Source organism: Nicotiana sylvestris, chromosome 11 (assembly GCF_000393655.2).
Source record: "Nicotiana sylvestris chromosome 11, ASM39365v2, whole genome shotgun sequence".
Lineage (NCBI taxonomy): Eukaryota > Viridiplantae > Streptophyta > Magnoliopsida > Solanales > Solanaceae > Nicotiana > Nicotiana sylvestris.
This window is the reverse complement of record NC_091067.1, coordinates 62,864,566-62,884,019: the sequence shown is the minus strand read 5'-3', so window position 1 is coordinate 62,884,019 and position 19,454 is coordinate 62,864,566.

The following is a 19,454-nucleotide window of genomic DNA, read 5'->3' as shown; positions in this document are numbered from 1 at the left end:
ATAATGAAACTTTGGCACGCTCTTTGTGAGTAACTAGGGTTAGTTCGAGAGAATAATTCTAGAAAATTATTGCTTTTGATCGAGAGATAATTATGATAACAGGAGAACTCACGACCAATGGAGAATAACTCGGCGTCATTATAGTGAACACAGTAAGCATTCTTGATAATTGAGGAAATCATAATCCTAGGCTTTTTTCTCTTCAATTCACATATTTCTCTTTAGTTGATAATCTTATTTCTTTAGTATTTTTTAGTTAAGTAGTTTAAAACAAAAATCTTAATCTTCATAACTAGAAAATTGTTTGAACATGTTTTTTAGTGTTATTAAATAGCTACAGCTAATCCTTAGTTCTCTGTGGGATTCGACCCGGACTCTTAGACAAGATATTATATTTGCAGTGACCGCTTATCCTTTTTAGGACTAGAGTTGGGCGTGATCAAATTTTGGCGCTTGGGAATCTAATGGTGTAGTTGTAGAGATAAATATTGCTAGCGCTCAAATATTAAACTTATTTTATTTTATTTTATTTGTGATACGAGAAACATGACATCTTGGAATTATGAGAGTTTGGATATTGGTAATTTTTCTTTTTATCTTCCTAATGCTTATTGTGAAGGAAATTAACCATGGCAAAATTATCAAAATATTCTCGAGAGCGAGTTATGTGCATCAACTCAATCTTATATGTAGAATGTGTGTGATAAGTGTGGTGGTCAAGATGTTCACTTTTATAGTTGTGCTTATATTTCTTATCCTTCTCCCACCCCTTATTCTGATAGTTCTACTTTTACTTGTGAAGTTAATAGGATCAAAGAACCTGGGATGCTGACCTAAATGAGATCAAGAATATGTTAATGTGCATTGTGGAACAATATAATGAGACACAATTATGGATAAAAAGGGAAGAGACAACTATTCACAACTTGAAGGCTCAAGTGAATCAAGTGGTGGAAGCTTTGAATGTTCAACAAGTCAATATGGTGGATAGTAGCCAAAAATAATGTAAATTAGAGTCAGCAGTTGACACTCTGATGGAGGAGGTCAGAATAGAATACCAACAACCTAGACAACTAGAATTTGAGGATGCCAATGTTGAAGCTGTGTTATTAGAGTAATCCAAGGACATTGAAGATATAAATTTTGTTGACTCTAGTGTCACTGATGTTGAGGATGTTGAAAGTCCTGAAGTTTTTTTGTTTGAGTGCATTGGTCCTCACTCCAAGCATTTTTTCACATTGTGCTTGGATAATGATATGAAAATATAGTCATCCGAGCCAATTGAGGAGTCAAGGGATGAGGAACAAAGTGCTTACATTCTGATATTTTTCGTGCCAGAAAGACAGGATTACACATCTCATCTAAATGCCAAGAAGCATAGAATCTTATATTATTTCCTTGGGCTAGATAGATTTGTTCCACCGCCCCAAGAACATAATCATAAGCTTGAATCAAAACTTGGGGTTCAATTCATAAGTTCGAGGTGGAGGCATAAAGTGATTCACGTTGAGGCGCGACGTTAAATTAGACGCTTCTTTGGAGACAACCCAACTTTACTACTTTCTTTGATTTTTAGTTTTTTTTTATTGTGTTATTTTTTTAGTATAGTTTTTGTTTTTTTAGGAGCATGAGAAGAAAAGCCATTGAAAGAAAGCAGAAGCAAGCCAGATGGTTGAAACTAAGTATGGGGTGCCCGTACAAAGGACCATGTCTGGAAGAAGTCTGAGTACCCTATGAGCTGATAATGCTTCGGGCTTTAGACTTTCAGGGAGTTTCTTTTATCCTCGTATTATTTATGGTGTGCATTCGGTACAATGCACAATTTTAAGTATATAGTGGGGGATATCTTATTTGTAGTACATTTTAATTATTTTTTTAGCATAGTAATCTCATTGGATTTTCTTGGACTTGGTTCTTTCCCAGTGAGCTTTTATTTTGAACCAAGCATTTTTGGTTTTCTATTTATAATAAACAAAAATAGAGAGGACTTGAAGGAAAGAGAATTCAATCCTTGAAAGTATTTTATGAGAGTCATCGAAGTTCTTTTTGAACCTCCTTTCTGAGATCATATTTGTACATTGACAGTTGAAACTGAGTGACTTGTAAATTCTACATAAATTATGTGGGGAGGCTTTGTTGTGCATTTTCGTGTATGCATGTCAGTCTAGAACTTTTTGTGCCTGTTGTTTGAGGCAAAATCCTAGGAAGTTTTGATCTTTAGAGTGATAGTAGGCCTTCTTTGATATAAACCACTAGTGCCTAAATTAGCCTACTAAATGAACGAATATACTAGTGTCCCAATTTGTGCCTATTAACCTTTTCTTTGGCAACCCATGTTATAAGCCAGGTCTATTTTGCATAAATCTCTCATGTTGACCCATCTTTACCTTAACTACTTTAGGTTGTGTGATTGAGAAAAAGTTGTGGTTATGAGAAAATATTTGTACTTGAAAAATCAAAGTTGCACCAAGAATAAAAGTAATGAAAGTTAAGTCCCTTGATATTCTCTTTTTCAAGCTCTATTCTCATCTTTAAAACAAAGTGTAAGTTGGGAAAAAAGAAGAGGGATACAAAAAAAAATTTGAGGACTTCTGTGATTGAGCTGTGAAAAAATAAAAATAAAGTGGGAAGTATTTACAAAAGAAAAGAGTGGGAAAAGTAGAAGTTAGTGATGCTTAAAGTGTCTAAGAGAAGATTTAGTCACTATATAACCAAAAGTATCCATACCTTACCCAAGGCAAAATTGCAAGCTTTGATAAGTCCTACTTGATTGTGGATTGAGATTCCTACATCAGTGGATAGTAATAGAATGGGCAAGCTTATGGTACTATATGTGCTGCATGTGAAAGTCCTTGATGAGTGTAAGTGTTTTGTTTTATATGCCCTGGTGTTTGTGATTGCTACTATAGATGCGTGTTTTGGGGGCATTTATTTGATTATGAGGTACAACGGGATTTGTGAGGAGCGAAGTTTCGAGTTTCAATATATGAATATGAGCAAAAGAAAGGTATTATACTCTTGTGGTTGATGTCTATGAATAATCGCTTGACGAGAGTTTGAATGAGCGTTACTGTTTTTTTTTGTGATTTGACTGTGATGTTTTGTGTTTTCTCGAGGATGAGCAAAAGTTTAAGTGTATGGTGGTGATAATATGCTAGATTTATATGTAATTCGATATACTTTTCGCCTACTTTGGTGTGTTTTTAGATAATTTGAAGGTTCAAATATGACCAATTGAGCTTAATGGTTGAAGTTTCTTATATAGGAAGCCAAGAGAGAAAAATAGAGATGATTTGAGCAATAATGAAGCTAAAAGGCAATTTCTGAAGAAATAAAAGGAATATCGTAACCCGGACAATGAAGTAACTGCCCATAGCACAGGAAAAGTACATGAAAATTATGACCCCCAGGCAGTGAAGTAACTTCACATAGCACATGAAAAGCACAGAAAAATCTAGAATTTCAACCAGATCGTAGGCGAAGCACATTTATGACATCAGTATAAATTCGCCTGCATTTTATCTTGAGGGAAAACTTAGTTAAAATTCTTTTAAAATTACTGAAAAATTATGTAAAAATACTAGTTGATGCTCATGCACTATTTTGAAAGTATATATGCATTTTAAAATATATGAGAAAAAATTGGGTATCAACACTAAGTCCTTCAAGCTCCAGTCATACCCAAGATTTTCCCTCACTTCAACCTTTTGAAAAAGAGGGTATAAGTTATGCTCCAAAAATTCCCAAGAAAAATATAATTCTACCTACTAGAGAAAAACCCCCAACAAGTGACATAGAGGCTACAATGAACTGGCAATCAGAATATTTCATCTGCCAAAATAAAGTGTTAAACATATTGGCAACACCATAAAGAACGTAGCCCATACAGAAAACAAAATGATGAGCAAAGTGGAAACAATTGAAAAAAAGGTGGAGCAGACATCGTCTCACCATGTAGGACTAATCAAAGCCTTGGAACTAAGATTGAAAAATTTACAATATGAGATTTGTCCGCTAGGAACTTCACTTTTTCAATTCTTCCAACAACAACAAAAGGAGACGATTTCCATCAGAGAACAAATTCAACTTTTGAGAATGATCATTTGAGACACAAAAGACCCCAGTTTTTTCCTCAAAACCTACCTTATTCCCTATGTTGCCACAAGAATATTCCCCACATAAATTGGACTACACCTTTTCTACTTTTCCCACTGGCTCACAAAATCTTATTTCTTTCACCTGGCCCTTAAAAGAAGAAAATAATTTTGACATTGAAAAAATGGTTTGGGACAGGAAAAATGCTCTTGCAGCGCAAAAACAAACCAAGAAAAGGCGAGATCGTGATGAAAGTTCAAAAGGGTCCAACCCCGAAAATCTGATGATTTCTGATCAGAATACTCCAGACCTCATAAAGAACAGAGCAAGAGACTCCAAGAAAGCAAACTAGATCATAGATACGAAAGTTTCCCCAAGCGACTGGCTTCAACAACCCATAAGGGACGGCTTGCCAAGCTACACAAACACAAATAGTTAATTTGCTTATAGTCGCAAAAGTTTTCCTACAAAGGGGCTGGCTTCAACAACCCATAAGGGACGGCTTGCCAAACTACACAACTTATAAAACTTTTGTACTATAACCAACGTTAGCTGTTTATAACTCAGAAAACTTTTGTACTATAATAAGCTAACTTTCTTAGAGTATTCTTACTCTATTTTCATACATGGACCAGCCTTTCCACCCATTCGAAAGAAAGAACAAGAGGGAAATTTAGAAAGAACTCATATGTCATATATCACAAAGATTTACAAAGGTTACAAGATGATCTTACAACTACTACAAGGCCTCCTTTATATAGGACTAGGAGGTTACTACAAGACAAACTTATATTATAAAATAAACCTATCTTATATGGAAAACTTATCTACAAGTGGGTCCCTCTTGGCATGTGAAAGACCTTAGGCAAAACAACTAAAAAGCTCCTGAAAACATGTGAAAGGGGTGAAATATACATGGTATAACATGTAAAAGTATGCGGGAGCATGTGACAGCATGTGAAAGTAGGGTGTTTCATGTGACAAAGCATGTGAAAACAAGTGGAAGTGGGGCCCAGATAGTATGGAAAGATGTGAAAATTTGTCTTGGCATGGGCAGATGATTTTTGAGGGTTTTTTGGTAGGTAATGTATGATTATGGTGGGTTTAGCATGGATTTAGATAATTATCCTTCATTGATTCTAGGGTTATCTTCTAGGAATCTTTTCAAAGACCTTGTGTAGTAACGTCTGGAACTTGACGGTCCTTCTTCACTATGTTCTTTCTCCTTTGGATTGAGAGATGTAATCTACAACCGTAATTTGGAGATGTCATGAGTGATCTTTTATCGGATGACTTCTTATGGGGTTTGATATTCTTTTGCTGCTTCCCGGACTCTTTTTTAGTGAGGATGAGTGCTTGTATAATTCTAGCTTGCCCAATCTTTTGGCCATATCTCTCTCGGGATGCACCTGTTTTGCTGGAAGAGGATTCTTTGTGCTTCGCTATATTCTCCTTCCATGGATAAAATGGACACGGGAAATTTCCACCAGAATAATGCCGCTACTTGCGCCTGGACTTTTTCATTAATAATATTCACTGGCCTATGGAATATGAATACCTTTATTGTGTAGAAATTATTGAAATATTTTATCCAATATCTTCTAGGTTTGAACCATAGTAAAAATACTTTGAGAGCTAGTTCAATGTTATTAAAATCCTTAAAGATGTTGCATTTGAATTCCATGAAAATATAATACTGATAGCATAGGTACCAGAAAAACCATAATAGTTCTTGTGGAAAATCCTTAGCTTGTGCTATGAATATATGGCAAAATGGATATTTTGGATTGACTCTATAAGGCTTAAGAATGGATCCTCCATGTTGTTGGAAAACTTGGAGGTCATAATAAGTTCTCCTTTCCATTAAAATTGATGGATCAAAGGGATCCATGAGGTTGAACAACTCCGATGGATGATCCATTGGTTTCAATAAACTTGTTCCCGGTACATTTGAAAACATAAAGATGTGACTAGTTAACTTTTGCTTTGACATTATCTTTGCTGGAAAATCTCTTTGAGAATTCTTCTGGTCAAGACAGAAAATCTGCGAGAATATTATCCTTTCCTTTCAAGTGCTTGACTTGAAACTTGTATGAGAGAACCATTGAGCCTATCTGAGAATCTGAGGATCGGGAATAATTTTTGCATTTATCTGGATCATCTTTGGGAAAGCCTTCATATCCATCTCTATTAGAAATTCTGTATGAATAAGGAAGAAATTTAATTTCTTGATTCCATTCGTTATGCAAGAATTTCCTTGAAAGTGGAGTGATAATGTTGCTCGACATCTTTGAATTTTCCACTAGTATATCCACATATTTTTCTCTGGCCATTTTTTTTCTTCAAATAGAACGGCGCTCCAATATTCATTGCTGGCATCAGTTTGCAGTATCTACTTACCTTCTGAAGGGATGTAGAAGGACTTGACATTTTTAGATATCTCCTTTATTTCTCTAACTGCTTCATCTTGTTTCTTTCCCCATGATGGAGTGTTTTTATTGAGCATCTCTGTTAGCGGAGAAATATATGTAGAGATATTTGGGATGAAATCTCTAACATAATTTACTATACCCAAGAACTGTTGGATTTGTTGTTGATACCCAATTTTTTTCTATATATTTTCAATATGTAAAATAACTTCAAAATAGCATATGTATGCATATATAAGTATGTCCAAATGTTTTATTATTATTTCCTTAATTTTCAAAGGCTTTTAAATCAATTTATTCCCCTATTTTACCCATAAAAACATAATAATTATTTCCAAAAATTATTATTTTTAGTAATTCATTTATTGAAATTTTATATTTATGCTAAAATATAGTTAAGGTAATTTTTGCATATTTTTACAAATTTATTTAGTATTCTTAAAACTAAATTGCATATAATTGCAATATTAGCCTCTTTTAGGATTTAATTGCGTTTATATTCATAAAAATTAAGTCCAATATTTTTAAATTGATAACTATATGTTATAAATCATTTCAGTGCTTTTAATTTGTTTCCAGAAATTAATTTACTATTTTTTATAATTTTAAAAAGGGAAAATTGTCTATTTAAATAATAGCCAGTTGCATTTCAATTGTAGCCTAAATTGAACCCCAAATCAGATCTAATTTCCCATGGACCAATTTTGTTTAAACCCGACCCTTAACCCATTTAAACGACCCAACCCGGATTCCCACCTAACCCCTTTAATCCCAGCCATTGATTATTTAGACCAACGGCCCCCATTACCCCTTACCTTTTTTAACCCCAAACGACCCCTTACCCTACTTCATTTCTCACCAATCGCCGCCTCTGAATCCCTCTTCTCTCCCAACCCTCTCTGAAATCTCATGAACCCTAGCCGCCGCCATCTATCCCCACCCTAATCCGCCCTAAACCCTGCCTAATCCATGGCCTCCCATGGCCATTGGGGATGTGTAATGGCCTTCTATGGCTCATGGGTGTTTGTTTCTATGTTTTCATGGACAGTCCTCGAAGGAATCTGGTCCAGTCCTTGCTCGACTGCTGTTCATGGCTTTTCTCCGGCCATCTATGGCCATTCAAGGCAGATCCTTGACTTTCCTGGTTAGATCGGAAACTTTCAAGGCCTTTCTTACCTCTTCTGGGTATTTCGAAACCCTAATATTTGAGATCTTTTGATTTTCTTTCAGACCTACTTTAGATATGTACTTGCTATGAATGTTTTAAGTGTTTTTCTCGAAAGTTCTTCAGTTTTCCTTTCAAAACGACTTTTCGTTAAGGTTTTCCTTTAAGTTTTTCAAAAGATCTTTTCTCCGATTTTTAATATTGTTTGTGATTCTGCTATGTTTTGCTCATTTTGTTCTTCTATTTGAGTCAGCATGTTGAAAACCTTAATTCTTTTTGGTCTCCTTCGAGCTTTGAAACTGTTTGTTTTGTGTACTGGTTCGATTAATTTCCTCGTTCTTGTTTGGCTTATTTGTTTTGCCATCTTTTAAACTCGATTATTGTTGAAAAACCTAGGTCTTTGGGTCTGAGATTGTTTGTTTGAATACTTTGACTCGATTTAAGGTTCCTTGTTTCAAACTCTCTTTTTCTTTATGTGATTCATCTGATTCTGAGTTTTACCATCTTTTAAACTCGACCATTATTGAAACCCTAATTTCTCAAAAGGTTTCCTCACTTGTTACTGTGAGACCTGTACTTGTTTTGACTTTCTTCTTCACTTTGGCTATACGTGTGAGCCCTGACTATCTAACTTTGTTCACTACCGAATCCTATTCTTATTTCTGCTTCTATTGCATGTTGTTTCTTTTGCCAGTATGCTTGGCCTCGCATGTCTGATATTTCTGTTCACTCTATTTATATACAGAAGTACAGAAGCATGTTTCTTCCTTGATTAACCTTGATTTTTTGATTGATTTCAAAATCTTTTCTTATATGAGCCCTGATTTCACTCGCCTGTTTAAAATTAATTGATTCCTTTCCCTTTACTGTGATGTTTTACCTTGTTGAATCATTTCCAAAAATAAGCATATTTTTGTACTTAGACTTGATTGTTCACTGTCTGCTTTTACTATCCCTTATATGGCAATAATCGAACTGATTTCTTCCTTATTAGAACCTGTTACTACCGTTAATCAGTGATTCCTTAATTAAAGGGAATCACTTATGTTAATTGATTCTGATTGTGATTATTTTCATGTTTGTGTTTAAGACTTTACCTCTTCTTCACTCGTTTTCAGAACTATAAATACCCACTTTCTTTTCTTTCAAACAAGGGAATAGACCATCTGAGTTCAGAACACACACTTCACTCAAAAACTCTCTCTCTTTTCTCTACTACTCCTTGTGCTACTACTTTGCCTAGCCGGCTGAAAGCCAAGGCTAGGCTGTGGAAATTTGCTCATTTTTCTTTCTGCACTTTGGTTTTTACTGGCATGTCCTAGTTAATCTTCAAACATCAACAACAACATGTTTCTTCAATTGTCCCAACTTCTCTTATTCTTGTCTACTTTGCTTATGTTTCTGCAATCAAGTTATATTACTAGCATGTGAAATATGTTCCCTGCCCCTTTTAAATAATGCTCCCCTAGGTGTATGAATCCCAAACCCCACATCCCCTCTTTGTGTTTGTGTTCTCTGGCTAGTCTGTGGGCATGCCAGCATTATCTATTGTTGTGCATATCCAAACCTGACCCTTCTTGGGATCATATGCTTCATGCAATGTATTCCTGAAACCCCTGACTCCCTTTGTGCAATTACTGATTCTGTGTAATTTATGTTTTACTACTACTGTTTTCAAATCACCCTTAACCCTTACTACTCTCAATCCAGTTTTAAAATAAATCTCTTTTTCTGTACTTCCACTACATTTTTAGAACTTAGGTTCTTCCCCTCTTGTGTGAGCCTTGCCTTGGGACCCATGAGCTCCCTCTGAACTTGGACACATAAGGGCTGCCCTTCCATACTGCACTTACCTTTATCTGGTTATGCAAACCTGGGTGTAAGCACTGCTCGGGGTCCTTTGAGGCCCTTAGGGAACTTTGACACACCCAGGTCTAAGAAAGGCTTTGAATCAAGTGGTGCTTGAGGTGGTTTATTCCATAACTCAGAGAGGAAGTCAAGAATCAGGCTTCCTATGGTTGTAACTTCTTATTTTACACTGTTTTGATGTAATTCAGTATTTGGTCTGTAATAATTTGTAACAAATATTGGGGGTTGGTTAGTGAAAAAGGGATGGGTAATTATGCATATTTAGCTATTAGAAGGGTAGAGAACATGCCTATATGATCTGTTTCTTTAAATTCTACATGTTTCAATTCTACATCTAGACAACATGCCTATTGGACCTGTTTTAAATTCTGCATGTTTTATTACCACACTTAGACACCATGCCTATAGGATCTAAACGGCTATAATCAGACATCATGTTCATAAGGTTAAAAATTAGTATTTCTCATAGAAATCATGCCTGTAGGAATTTCAAGTAAATCCTGCCTGCTTCGTTTCATGTTCAACTAGATATCATGTCTATAGGGATTAAAAATCAGCAATAATAGAGATCATGCCTATAGGATCTGAAACCAGTCTAGTTTAAAATCAATTTGACTTGTACTGTTCTGAAGCAACCTTAAACAACCTACTCCTTTTATTAATACGGTTTAGAAAGCATGTCTATAGGATCCCTAAATCGCTCGTTTAAAACTGTTACTACTTTGCTACATTCTGAATCAGTAATAGATATCATGCTTATAAGATATCACCAACACACTTAGGCAAGCCTTAGGTGATAACAACAAAATTGAATCCGCCTCTATTAATTAGTAACTGCTACAACCAGCAGGCAGGGCTGACTCAGACTTCTTATCTGAGTTATGTAATAAACTGGTCTGCTTCAACAACTAAACTTCTCCTGTCTTAGTATTTTTAAATCCTGGCCCTAAATGTGTTTGAGTAATGCTACTTATGTGCTTTACTTGAGGAGGTATATATGAGCCTTTTGGTTGCTTACATGTTTTCCCCTAATATGCAGTCCTATGTGTTTTGAATGTCGCCTTAGTCTTTTACCTTTAAAACCTAAGAGTAAGCCTAAAAGCCTCCCTCTTATAGGAATAGTAGTCCTTAATTCCTCTGGGACTGATAGGAGTGAGACGGGTAATAGCATGCAATAGAAGTCGAGACCAATCCGCGTTTTAATACTTTAACGGGGTGGGAAGGTTAGATATGGATATGATGACCGGTGCGCTAATACCACGTGTATCCCCTCTTCTGAGGAGTGTCATACCGGGTATCGCATTGATGTGATTTATATTATAAATAAACCTAGGACTCCTCTCTCCTTTTATATTTTCAAGTATTTTAAAAAAAATGTAACTCCATTTCAAAGTTCGCCTTTAATGATTGTTCTTTCTAACCCTTATGTGTTTAAACCTAAATCCCCTACTACTTGAGCCTATACTTGTCTATTTGATAATTGTACATATTCACAAAACTGTCTGGCCGGGAACCACACTATTAGATCCTGATGGGTGCCTAACACCTTCCCCTTAGGATAATTTTAAGCCCTTACCCCATCTCTGGTTATCAAACAAACTTAGAAATGAACTTTATAGGTGTCCTAATGCACCTTAACTCATTAGGTGACGACTCTTCAAATGCAAAATATAGTTCCCAAAAGGAATGAGTTGTCCTACACCCAAAAATGTCATAAACCCGATTTTCCGATGCAAAGAGGGAAAAAAGGGGGTACGACAACATGGCGACTCTGCTGGGGATATTAGGCTTTTACCACTTCAGATTGTCTTGTGAATTTGTACCTCTTTATGTGCAATTACTTGTTTAATTCCTTTAAGCATTCAATATCCTTTTCAACTGTAAAACTGATATGTCTTCTTGTTTCTTTCCTTTATTACCACATTTAATTATGAAACTGTTGTATTTATCGCTTTCTTAAGGTGCAAATACGTGCCAACATGTTTTAATTATTACATAATCATGCTCAACATCATACTCCACTCGTGCCAAACAAATACCACAACAACGCTTATAATGAGTGGTTGCACTCTTCCTATATTATTACCCCCTAAATTTGGAAAGGCATATTTACGGTAAAACCAGTCAATCAGCGGTGCACTCGACGGTTCTGTGTCTTCCCCCCTTGAGTTGTCCGCTCAAGGGTACCAGTCTAAAACTCCATAGAAACCTTACTCTGTTCAAATTATGCATGCATCATGGTCAAACCTAGTCGGGTCAGTTATGTTGTCCACTTAATGATCCTTTAAGATAGCCTTGTCCAAAGTCCACCGGATTTCCCTGAACCCAAACGGACACCACCACGTTCTGTGCATTTATTTGGAGAACTAAATGCTTTATGCCAATTGTTGATATTAAATAGTCGAGTCTGGTGGGGGTAAGGGCCTAACCCTTTTGTTTTGCAGAAATATGAGGCTCAAAGTCCCTAGATTCGGCATGGTCACCAACATCCACCCAAGACTGCTAAGTTGGTGGAAAGATCTTCACTTTAGTGATCAAACCCTCATTCGAAAATATCTGGGAAATCTACCATCCCTTCTGGATATCCAACCTAATAACAACATCATAGAAGCTGCCATACTGTTTTGGGATTGTGAAAGGGTTGTATTCCTCTTTGGGGACATTGAAATGACACCCTTACTAGAGGAGATAGGAGGATTGGACGGTCTAGTATGGGAAACTCCAAGTCTGATGATGCCGGAGAATCGTAAAGGTAGGGGTTTCCTTTTGACTATTTGTATGAAAGGTACGGTCACAGCAAATCCTACCGTACCTACCCTAACAAGTTTGCCATCACATCTTTGGGGCACATCCATCGAAGGGTCTTCATCTTCATGTTTTATTTCCTGGGTCTGATCGTGTTTTCGATAAAGAAAGTAAGAATCCACACTAGGTTAGCCATGGTAACTAAGACCCTAATGGAAGGGATTGGTGGACAGCCATTCAGCATCGTGCCCATGAACCTTGTAGACATATATCGAGCCTTGCAGAAGTGTCCACGGGGGGCAAAACACTTCGAAGGCTGCAATTTATTACTTCAACTCTGGCTCATGGAGCACCTCCAAAGGGGCGAATACCGACAAGAGATTCAGCAAAGGGACTAGGATGATCACATCGCTTTCCATCATCAAAAGTGAATGAATTGCATCCCAATATGTTCGCTCAGCCGGAGGATACCAAAGGATGGGTTGAGCTATTTGATAATCTGACTGAGGAACGGGTCCAATGGATGTTCGAGTGGTTTCTAACCAAGGAGTTCATCACCCGATCTAGAGATGCACCTTTCATGATACTAATCGGTCTGAGAGGAACATACCCTTACGTCCCTCTCCGAGTTATGAGGCAAGCTGGTAGGAAGCAGGTTATACCTAGGGTCGACAAGATGAGACATTTTCGAGCTGACTTCCAGAATGACGATAGCCCTTACAAGTGCCAAGCTCAGCATATGTGGCACTGCAAGATCATAATAAGGAGAGATACCATTAAGCCAGACATGTATCATGCTGGTTGTGCTCCGTTCTACTTAGGTTGGTTGGAAGGCAATCATGATGGTTTGGCCAGCCAGGGTTTGCTCGAGGCAACAGGATTATTGATACATACAGTATCATCAGATCAAAGCCAATCACGTCAATCAAAGCCAACGAGGATACGAACTAACCTTCCCCTTTACAAAACTCACGATTTTTCTTTGGATGCGGGCACTTGGATTGCGAGATCATCAAACATACTATACACCCATGGAACAAACATTATTCAGGAATACAACTCTCAGAACTGTTGCACTTACCAACATTTGCTATCCACACACACCAGTGATATTCCGCATGTCACAATGTCCCCAACAATCACAATGTCGCAATCTGATGTCAGCTAAGAAAACTCTACTACCATTTGCCATTTTATTCCCGCATAAGGCTATTATTATGCCTTCCGAGACTAAACCCTGTCTCCATCTGCATTTTTGCATTGCATAAGGCTACCATTCTGCCTTCCGAGGTTAAGCTCTACCTCCATTTGCATTTTTGCATTGCATAAGGCTACCATTCTGTCTTTTGAGGTTAAGCCCTACCTCCATCTGCAATTTTGCATTGCATAAGGCTACCATTCTGCCTTCCGAGGTTAAGCTTTACCTCCATCTGCATTTTTGCATTGCATAAGACTATCATTATGCCTTCCAAGGCTAAGCTCTGCCTCCAATTTTCTTCAAAACTAAGCACTATCTCAAGCATTGGTTATTTCATTTCTCTTACGGGCTAAGCTCTGCCCTTCAATTCGCAAGACTAAGCTCTGTCTTGTCCGCATCATGCTACTACATCTCATGGGCTAAAAGATCACCCCATACTGCATCTCATGGCTGAAACATTGCCTCATACTGCATCTGCATGGCTGAAAGATCGCCTCATACTATATCTCATGGCTGAAAGATCGCCACATACTGCATGTGCATGGGCTGAAAGATCGCCAAATACTGCATCTCATGGGCTGAAAGATCGCCCCATACTGCATCTCATGGCTGAAAAATCGCCTCATACTGCATCTGCATGGCTGAAAGATTACCCAATACTACATCTCATGGCTGAAAGATCGCCCCATACTGCATCTCATGGTTGAAAGATCGCCTCATACTGTATCTCATGGCTGAAAGATCGCCACATACTGCATGTGCATAGGCTGAAAGATTGCCAAATACTACATCTTATGGGCTGAAAGATCGCCAAATACTACATCTCATGGGCTGAAAGATCGCCATATTATCCAAAGGCATCATCGTTCCGAGGCACCATCTTCATAGCCCGAGAACACCATGTCATGGCCTGAGGATCCCTTTCTAATCTTTTGCATATCATTATTCAAAGGCATCATGGTTCGAAGGCACCATCCTCATAGCCCGTGAGCATCATTTCATGGCATGTGAATCCTTTACTGTACGCTTCATAGCCTAGGACGTCATGGTCTAAAGGACGTCATCCTAACAGTCCGAAGACAACATTCATGGTCCGACGGGAATTTGCATCATGTTTAAATTTATGCACAGTATACGCTTGTATTGTTTCTAATTGCAGGTAAACTGGCGAGCAATGGCCATCCTGGCAGGAGCAATACCGCTCCAGTTCCCGTAGCCATATCAAACTTTAACCATTCTCTTAAGCCGTCCACTCACCCCGTCCTGGATATTGCGTCCGTTCTGGGAAAGTCTCCATCGGCATACTTCGCCGACTGATCCTGAACTACATATGTCCTGATTCTTGTAAAACTAGGGATATGTAGGCAGCTTAGAAGCCAGGGCGTGGCCTAACTTCTTTGAATCGTTTCGTTCGGTAAAAATTGGCCATCATAACTTTACCCAACAACTATTTTATCCTTCCCGGGTAAAGAGGGGCAGCTGTTGTCACACCTCCTTTTTCCGCGCCCGAGGGGCGCAGGGGAGTTTTTTCCAATTAAAGGACAATCGAAACGGGATTGGTTTAATATTTCAGAGTCGCCACTTGGGAGGTTTAGGGTGTCCCAAGTCACCAATTTTAATCCCGAATCGAGGAAAATAATGACTCTATATTACAGTCTGCGTACCAGAAATCCGGATAAGGAATTCTGTTAACCCGGGAGAAGGTGTTAGGCATTCCCGAGTTCCGTGGTTCTAGCACGGTCGCTCAACTGTTATATTTGGCTTATTTATCTGATTTTTTAACATAATATGAACTTATGTGCAAATTTATCTTTTAACCGCTTTATTATTATTGTTTTTATAAGAATGTGAACATCGCTTAAAATATATCCTTGGACTGTGTCACATGAAATGCACCCACAATCCGAAACATATTTTATTTGATGTTTTAGGATTTGGATTTGGGTCGCATGAAATGCACACCCGAGCTTAAGAAAGTAAATTATTAAACACGCGCCTAAAGAGACTATCGCGTTATTATTTTCTGCGGAGGCCGCGAAATTCGCTAAACGGCCCTCCTGAATTCTAAGTAATTTTAAACAAGTATTTACTGAGGGCCCCGCAATTTGTATTTTTATTTGGCGAGGCTCATCTCATTCTTATTTTTTAAAGAATTTGCAACGTCATGGAAATGCATCTCGGGCCACGCCACAATCAATGCGCCCGTGACTAGAGACATATTTCGACTTCGTTGAGATTTGGATTTGGGTCACATAAATGTGCACCCGAGCTTAGGGAGATAACATTATTAAGACGCGCCTAAAGCAACTAGCGCATTATTATTTTTGGTAGGGCCGCGAAATTTGCTAAACGGCCCGTCCCAGAATCTAAGTGTTTAATACATATATTTTGTGAGGGCCCCGCAATTTGTCACTTTTATTCGGCGAGGCTCGTCTCATTTTATTTTTTATTATCATTTATTTTTTATTTATTTTTATTATTATTATTTTTTATATATATTTTAAAAGGATGCCATTTTTACGCCTTTAGCAATACTAAATCTTACGGCTTCTTGACAATTAAAATCTTATAGCTTGTCAAAATTTAATAAAATGAGTCTAGTGAATGGGTGTTTCGGGCGTAGTAACAACATGTACTAATACTAATTTTGTCCAAATAAACTGAGACAACGAAGGGACGAGCGAATCAACGTCAAACTGTGTCTTAGGACTACTAACACAACTAAATCAAATGATATCAAGTAAACAACAATAACATAACACAAAAATGAACTAAAATGCATACGGTGAAACATAAGCAAAAAAATCATCATATCAATTTATATATTGCATCTTCGAACATTTAATGTATAGTTCCTTTATCTAATACATCGAGGTTTACTAACCTTTGAACCTCGGCCAACTCAGGGCGACAAGCACGATTCCGACGGAACTCAAGCGGACTTCACTGAACGAGGAACGACAACGAAAACTCGGAACGACATCGACGAACCGGACCTCGACTCAACTTTTGGACTTTGGACTGGAACTCGACTTCAACTCGACCTTACTGACGGACCTGTTTGGTGGTGTACGCCGGTGGTTTTGGACGACGCTGGGTAGCAGGTGATCGTGGGCTGCTGTTTGACGAACATGCTGAAAACGAACAGCAACGGCAATGGCTGCTGCTCGACCAACGTAGCAATGGGGTCTACGATGAAACTAGGAGGAGGAGGGATGGTTGTTCGGAGATTGGTCGACGTTGCTACGGGTGGTTGGTGCCAATGACGACGTGAGGGAGTGGGGGGGCTGGTCACAGTGGTTTATAGGTGGGGTTTTTCTGGTTAGTTGTGGGGTTCGATGGGCAGTGGTCGACGATGAGGCTTGACGATGCAGCAGCGATAGCTGCTGCTTGACGGGTAGCAGCTGGACGATGGAGGGGTCGTTCGGGTGGTTTAACGGAGTGTTGATGATGGGAGGGCTGTTCGGAGGTGATGGGGAGGGGTCAGCTGGTCGGGTGGTTGTCGACGATGGAGGTGGTGTTCCGGACGTGAGGATGGGGAAGCTTTTTTTTTTGCTTGTTCTCGTGAGGCCCCGTCGTCTCCCCCTTACAGTAGGTTTTCTTCTTCTTCTTTATGAAGAAGAAGGTCTACAGTACCTGTTTTCTTTTTCTTTTTTTTTTCTTTTTTTTTTCAAAATTCCTCCCATCCCTTTGTGTTTGTCCGTGTATTTAGCATGGGCTTGTCAAGAAAAATGAGCCCCACGCGTGGTGGGGTTCAAGGTTTATGTCCCCCACGCGTGGTGGGGTTCCCCATGTGTCCCGGACACGGTTATTATGGGCTAGGTCCGAAAATTAGGCCTAAAACCGGGTAGTTTGAACCCGAATATTATTCTTTTGCCCGGACCCGAGAAATAGGAATACGTTGTTTAACTAGTCCTATGTAAGCAAAATAACTACCGAAAATAAGACTAGTATTTAACAAAACTATATTCTTTTTTTTTTTAAATATTTTTAAGGTTTTAAAATAGCTACAAAATATTAATAAAACTATTTTTTGTAATTTTCGTAAATATTAAGATAAAATATGAAGTACTATTTTTGTATTTTTCAAATTTAAAATAACTATAAAATATAAATAAAACTATTTTTTTGTAATTTTCGTTTTTTTTTTAAATAAAGACAAAAATATGAAATAATGTTTTTTTTGTATTAAAATGACTTCAAAACATTAATAGAATTATATATATATTTTTTGTTAATTTTCGAACTTATATAAAGTACCAAAATACAGTGCAATTTTTGTATTTTTCAAGTTTATGAGAGATACATAAACTAAAATTTATATATATTTTTTTTGAAATTTTCTTTTTGCGCCGAAATAAAGTAAAAATAGTTAAAATGACCGTGTTGGACCCAATTTCACATATTCACGCTAAAAATGTGAAAATTCTCGGGGAGGGTCAAAAATCACGTGCTTACAGCTGCCCCTCTTTGACTGGAAACACGAAGAGTTTTCCGACAAAGAACGACTAGCCGTGTTTTTGACCCGACCATTACTTGGACGGACTACACTTCAGGAAAGGGAGGGAATGTGACCGAGCCCTGGTATCCGAGCTGCCTACATATCCTTGGTTATACAGGAATCAGGCCACGTGTAGTTCGGGAATGAGAGAGATAGTGAAGTGTACCGAGGTGGAGAGCCGATCGAGGTGCCGTTCCGTTGAGGTTCCGGTCCGCGGTCCTGTCGTTACAACAAAAATGAAAACTGAAAAAGACTAACTAAGCCTATCAGCTACTAGTTACAAGGATTCCTATCTCTTAAGTCTTCTGAAACTTGGTCTTGAGTCTTGAATGGTGCTTCATACAGACTTTTGGACTTGAACCTTGATACTTGCTAGTTGTAGGCGCTAGTTCTTGAGCAGATCACATCTGTTATCCACATCCGTGCTTCGGATTCATTCATTTTTCTCTTTTTTTTCTTTTTCTTCTTTTTTTTTCTTTTTGTTTTTTGTGACTAGCTTTTGTTGACCCTCTCAGACTGTTGACTCGCATTCTTGGGGCGAGATTCTTGTTGCTTCTATCTTGGATTGAGTGCTGGGGATTTTTGTTGTAATCCTTCTGTTCTCCAGTGGGTCACTGCTTGATTTTGAAAAATGTTTTCTCCGTTCTACAGGCGGGTCCCTGACAATCAAAACAAACAAAACAAACAAAATTTTCTAACCCAGTTTGTACTGGGAAGGTTTGTGAGTCGTTAGCAAAATTGTAACTCACTTACACTACTGATGCAATGATGAGAGTGAACTAAAGACTAGGCTAGGATGTGCATCTCCTATGAGTAAAAACCAAAACTCTTGCTAGCAAATGTGTCTGCTAAAATAAAACCTCAATGACTCAAACTAGAAAGTGTGTCTTCTATGGTTGAATCGGAATGAGCTAAACTAGGAAGTGCATCTCCTAAGGGTGAAAACTCTAGTGACTAGAACTAGGAAGTGTGTCTCCTATGAACCTGAAAGACCTTGATTAGGAAGTGCGTCTCCTACGGGTAAACTTCAAAACTGGACTAGGAATTGTGTCTCCTATGGTCGAACTTAAAAATGAATCAAACTAGGAAGTGCATCTCCTAGGGGTGAAATCTTTTTAGGAAGTGCGTCTCCTATTGGTGAAACTGAACTTAGGAAGTGCGTCTCCTACTGGTGAAACTTATCTTAGGAAGTGCGTCTCCTACTGATAAAACTTGCTTAGGAAGTGCGTCTCCTACTGGTGAAACTTGCTTAGGAAGTGCGTCTCCTACTGGTGAAACTTATCTTAGGAAGTGCGTCTCCTACTGATAAAACTTGCTTAGGAAGTGCGTCTCCTACTGGTGAAACTTGCTTAGGAAGTGCGTCTCCTACTGGTGAAACTTATCTTAGGAAGTGCGTCTCCTACTGATAAAACTTGCTTAGGAAGTGCGTCTCCTACTGGTGAAACTTGCTTA